A 6,000-nucleotide genomic window follows, 5' to 3' on the forward strand; every position below is an offset into this window, starting at 1 on the left:
CGAAAGCCAGGACCTGGGTCTGTCCCCGGGCAAGCCGAAAGCCAGGACCTGGGTCTGAGGCATTCCCGAAGCCCCCGCGCGTCTCGGGGCACGGGCGAGGACTCGATGTAACGGCTACCTGTTCCCTAGGATAGATTCCAGGCTGCGGCGCAAGGATGCTCCGGCGCAATGGAAAGCCCCAAGCCCCCAGCCCAAGTAGCTCTGGCAGCCAGACGGACCCTCCGGGGCGCCGGGCGCCCACTAGGACCGGGAAAAGTTTACCGGGCAGAGCCCGCCGGGGCTCCCGGGGGTGGGCGGCGATGCCGGTCTGGACCGGAGCACGCCCCGAGCCGGCTACAAACCCTCACCCCGGCCCTCCGCCCGCATGCTCGGTGGGCAGCGGCACAGCCCCACCGCCCCGGCCCCGAGTGGCGGCGCCGGGGTCCCTCCCAGCCCGGCTTTGTCCCGGGAGGCGGAGGCCCGGTGCCCGCCCCGGCAGCAGCTCCCCGCTCACCAGGCTCCCGCGGCGGCGGCGAGCTCCGCTCGGCTCCGCGCTGCGCCCGCCACGGCCGCCGCCGCCACCGGCGAGTGGCGAGCGGGGCCCCGCGTGGGCCGGGGGGCAGCGGCCGCCCCGCCCCGTCCCGCCCCGGTCCCGCCCCTCGGGCACGGCGTGGGCACGGCCCGGGCGGGAGCGGCGCCCCCCGCGCGTCCCCGCTCCGCACAAAGCGCTCTGCCCGCGCCCCGGCAGGCGTACGCGGCTCGCAGCCACATCCCCACTGCACCCCCGCCCCGGCAGCGCTCCCGCAGACAGGCTCTGCCTCAGGGACATCCTGGCGAGCATCAGCCCCCGGGGCATGCAGGCAGCCACACACCCAGCAGCACCGCATCGATCCCATAGGGTCCCACGCACGAACCCACTCCGCACCTCGACACCAGCCTCGAAGACGGTCGTGATCCAGCTGGAGGGCACTGGGAGCCAGGGAGTTCAGAGGGTTCATTCGTCTTTGCTCATCAGCTTTCCAGACAACGACATGGTGAAGTTCATCTCGAAGGGATGCTGTGGAAGGGAAATAAGTTTGCCGTAACTGAAATCAGGATTTGACCCCACTGTGCAGAAACTGCAGACAGCATCTCAGGAAAATCTCAAACCTCTGCTGGTGTGGGAGGCTGGGCTTTATTAAAAGGGAACAGGATGAGATTTTGTTCATTGTAGCGTCTGAGCTACGCTTTAGGGCAGGCTGGAAAAGGAGTAGTCTTCACTTACCCTGGTACTTGTTCTGTGGTGTGTAGTTTTGAGCATCTAAATTCTTCAAAACTAGGGAAAGCCAAAACAGTTCTCCCCCTGCACTGGTCGGGGCCTTAGTTTAGTTCCTTGCCTAAGTCACCGCTCCTTTAGTGCAACCAAGCATTCCTAGTCTCATACATAACAGTGGATTAAAAAGGCAAATAGGCTTGCATAATGGAGAATCCAAGCCCCAAATAAACTGAAGATATGCACAGCACTTCTAGAAAAAAAAATCTTTCTCAGGAACCAAACATCCCAGTAAATTCTTCCCCTTCAGGGAATTTTGGCAGTAGCACAGTTTGCAAACATCCCGGCTGGCTGGTCTTTTGCAGTTGTGGCTGTCTGCTCATGTTCTCTCTCTCCGTTTTTGATCAGTTATTAAAACAGTCCAGAGACCCCAGAACTCCTCCACTTAATTTGCTGTATTGCCATGAAGACATCTGCTTAACAACCTCCCGCTTCTTCTTTCAAGCAAGCCACTCACAGTCAATTTGCTGCATCTTTTTGTGTGTGGGATCCCAGTGCCAGCACACCCAGTTGTACGAGTAAATTATCTCTCAGAAATGCCTCACCATGACAGAAACCTCTCTCCTAGCACAGATCAGCTCATCTGTGGGAAGGGAAAATGAGCTGGGAAAACAAATGCCCCAAATTTCTGACATTTTCTCTATTTTAGAAAGTTTGATGGAAAGAACCCAGCTTTAACCAGCACAGATGAGGTTGTGGCTGCATGGCTGGCTCATCCTGGAGGGTGGTAAACTTCTTCAAATTCAAGTATCTGAATTTCATACCTGAAACTTTAAAAAGGGCCTCCACTCTTTTCAATAAGAGTGCTATAATTTTCTCAGCCAGCCTTCTTAGTGAAGAGTCTAGGACAGCTTTGAGAAGAAAAACCAGATTTAAAATTCATGCTATGTTCACACTGGAACAGCATTGAACTGAGTGAATTCTCCTGAGATGTTTACCCCAAGTAGGAAATCTTTTCCCATGCCAGAGGCCTTGGGATTACAGGATAATTAAAGGGGTTTTTTTCTAATGAAGTCAGCCTGTTAATGCCCAGAGATTTCAGTAGAAAATTGAACAACCTCTAGTTTTTATAAAACAATTATTCTGTAAGGTCTGAGACCAAGCATGATGGATTTTATGTGTCTGTAAAGCCACGTGGTTTCCACAGTACAGTATTCATCATTGTCCAGTTTTGGTATTTTCTCAATGTCCAAGAAAACTGGCAGAAAAGAAGCCCTCTCAAGTGGAAAGCGGTACACAATGCTTGCTAAGACATGACTACATATCCTAGCCAGCCATATGTCTCCCAATGTATTGTTTTCCAGAACACTGTCACACAACGAGGCACATGGCTCAGAGCAGCCCTGACAGCACAAAGGGAAGCTTCAGGATGACTGGAGCTTCAAGTGCCATCCCTCACTGATAGAAGAGGGATCATCACTGAGCCTTGCTTTCAAAGAGTCATCTGTAAGGGTAACCCCTTGGGAGCGGGCAGGCAAGCAGGCACAAACCCACAATGAGTGTCTCTGTAGGCAGACAAAAGAGGCAAAGCCCTCTGGAGATGGGTTCAGCATCACTCAAGCAAAGTTGCCCAGTTACCAAGATTGCTGGTGCCAGTAGTGCTTTTTACTCCAAGCGACTTAAAAGAACCCAGCAACAGGAAAATTGTGATACCTTTTATCAGGTATGGTCTGCACTGTGTGGTTGAGCAAATCTGAGTTGCCACTTGTGGGGCACAGATCTCCTCCTGGCCATGGTCCCTGATGTGCCGGGGTGTCTGCCTATCTCTGCCAGGACTCCAGCCTTGCCCATGGTGTCACAGCTGGTAGATCTTGTGTGTAGAAGGGAGGTGTCTGTGCTGCCACCAGTTTACCTGTTCATATGCAGCAAGAAAAAGGCACCTGTGATGGAGCCAGGGGCAACCAGTGCCAGCACCTGCTGCCTGTGGGGTGAAAGGGCAAAGGGGCACCCTAGAGCAGGCTCTGGGGATGTTAATGCCTGGTGCCAGTCAGAAGTTGCTGAGTCAATGTGCACATCTCTGGAAGCTGCCTCTCCATGCACCACAGACCCTTTGCCTACTCCAGAGGTTGGTGGCTGTTTCTGTGCCCTTTTTCTCCCCCAGTCCAGGAAGAGCAGATGAAAAGCATCAGCCATAAACAATGAAGGATGTGGTCTCTTAACCACCCTCCATGGGAGTTACCCTCACTGATAACATCTGGAGGCCAAAAGAATGAACTCTGTAGGACCTGTCTACCTTGTAGGACTGGAGGAAAGGCCTAAATTGCTAACCCAACCCCAAGCAGCAGCTCTCCATCCCACCCTGGCTTCCATGACAATCTGCAGATCAGAATGCCAGCCAGCGACAGGCACCGCTATTCCTTAGCTCGGGGCACTGTGTCAAAGGGGGAGCTTGGTTCTCCTACCCAAGAGCAACAGTGGCTGTTAAGAAATCATGGGATAATAGCCCTTTTGATGGATGCCCGGCTTGTGCTGTTGGGATGCAGCGGTTGTGATGGAGCTGGGAAGGGGGAGGGGGCAGAGAGGCATATGACAGTGCTGATAACAAGTGGGCTTTGTATGCTGTGGCCAGGGACTCCCACAGCTGCTCCAGTCCCCGATCTCTCTTGAGGTAGTTTGGGCAGGAGAAGAAGCTACAAAAGCTCAAGCAATTGAGGATGACATAGATAAGATTTTAATGACTCAATCTCTGCTTCTCTTTAAGAGATGAAACTGTAGCAGAGCACCTCTTCCTTCCATTCAAGCAAGGTCTGTAGAGGAGAGGATTCTCTGGGCTGGTGGTCTGTCTGTTGCGGTTCCTCTTGGACAGGGAATGCCCTCAAGTGGGTCGGTCCCACTTTTTTTCTTTGTAGCTGTGTTTCCTTTCCCTGTGTAGCTGTGGTGAATGCTTGGAGCCCACGCTGGCCAGGGGCCTCATCTGCTTCTTGCCATCACTCAAAGGGTCTTGGTGATGCTGATGTAGAGTCTGGTGGTAATCTGGAGCACACTCTTGGAAAAGGGCAGGGCAGGTCATTGCCTCCAAATTATCCTGTCCCAGTGATCCTTGCAAGAAAAGGAACAAACCTGGGGGTGAGCACCATGACAGAGGATGGACCATTGGAGCACACAGCATCTGACTCCAATTAACTCTGTGTATCCCTGGTTCTAAATCTCCTGTCATCAATTGATGACAGTGGTTTTTTTTTGTTACGATGCATATTCTCTGTGAAATGGGAGATGGTGATTATGGCACTTGGATACAGATTGCCAAGCAAAACCAACTCCCTCCTCTCCCAGTCACCCCCAACGTCCCCCCAAAAAAAGGCTGAAAAACCCCAATCCGAAACTCCAAAACTACACACACTTTGTTACAGTAATCCCTGTCCTAATAGGAGACAAGCACAAACTCCCAGCCGGCGTGTGTGGTTGCTCTTAGTAAGCTTTGGACAGCCGGGGGATTTGGGGATGGGATTAGCTAATACAATTCAGGCTCAATTAGCAAAGGAAACATGGAGATTCCAGCTCCCATCGGGACAGATCTGGGCAGGATCCCTCCAGAGGGTTAATCACAGAGCAACTCGTGCTTCATTCACAAATAACCAAGCTGCCTGCGTGTGCCATCCCACTTATGGCTGGGCTGCCGTTGGAGCGGGAATGCTTGCCATTGCCAAACACCCCCTTAGCCCTTGGACCCGGCTAACACCCTCTTTCCTGCCATGGGCTGGGAGAGGGAAGGACTAACCGCAGCGGGGAGGGAGAGCAGGCATGCACGCAGGTGCAGAGAGCTGGCAGCCAAACAAAGGGAGATCGCAGGAGCAGATACTGGCGCTTGCAGGATACAGTCACGGCTTTCTGCGAGCAAGACCAAAGACAAGGGGAGGGGGGCAAAGGAGATGGTTTCTCATGGAAAAGATGCCGAGACACATCAGCAATTGGATGCCAGCACTGTGTTTAAAACTGGGACCCCTGGGCAGGGCTTTTGTTGTCAGAAATGCTCATTACTCGGCCTGTTGGGAGACAGGCTCACTGGGCTGCTGAGGCATTTATCAGGACAGACTTCCAAGCACCGCTAAGCACCTTGGGATGAAGCAGGACCCACACCTCTAAACAGCTTAGTGAGCACCAGCTTCCAGACTTCCCCTGATATGAGTCCCCTTGAAAAGCTGAACCAAATCCTCATGGATGCCTGCTGAGCATCCCCAGCCTCAGCTGGTTCCTCATTTCCAAAAGCTGCCCTCAAATCTCTCATCCTCAGGGTGTTTTAAAGACACATGGCTCCTCAAGAGCTGAGACACAGACTCCCTCACCAGACAGGCCTCTGCTTGCAGAGCTGGTGAACCGGTTCCCAGGTTGCGAGTTGCATGGGCACGCTCTCCCAGGCATGGATGGGTTTTGCACAGCCCTGCTGGAGACTGGCTGCTAAACACTGGCTTTCTGTGGAAAGCACATGAGCTTGGAAAGGATGGGGGCAGGCCCCAAAGCACTTGGTGCTCTGGGAAAGGTTGCTCCTGAAGACTGGGCTGATGACTGGCAAAGGGCAAGATGTTAAGTGATTTTTCAGATCAGTTTTCCGTCAATTCTTGACTCTGAAGTCAGGAGTCAGGAATCAGACCAAAGAAGGGTGATGAGGGACAGGGCTTGAGCCAGGCAAAGCAACTGACCCGGGAGATGGAGCAAACCAGGCTTACTTTCCCAGCCTTCCTTGGAGAGAGTAGCAAAAGTTTCACAGAGTA

Source organism: Fringilla coelebs (assembly GCF_963513975.1).
Source record: "Fringilla coelebs genome assembly, chromosome: 4".
Classification (NCBI taxonomy): Eukaryota; Metazoa; Chordata; class Aves; order Passeriformes; family Fringillidae; genus Fringilla; species Fringilla coelebs.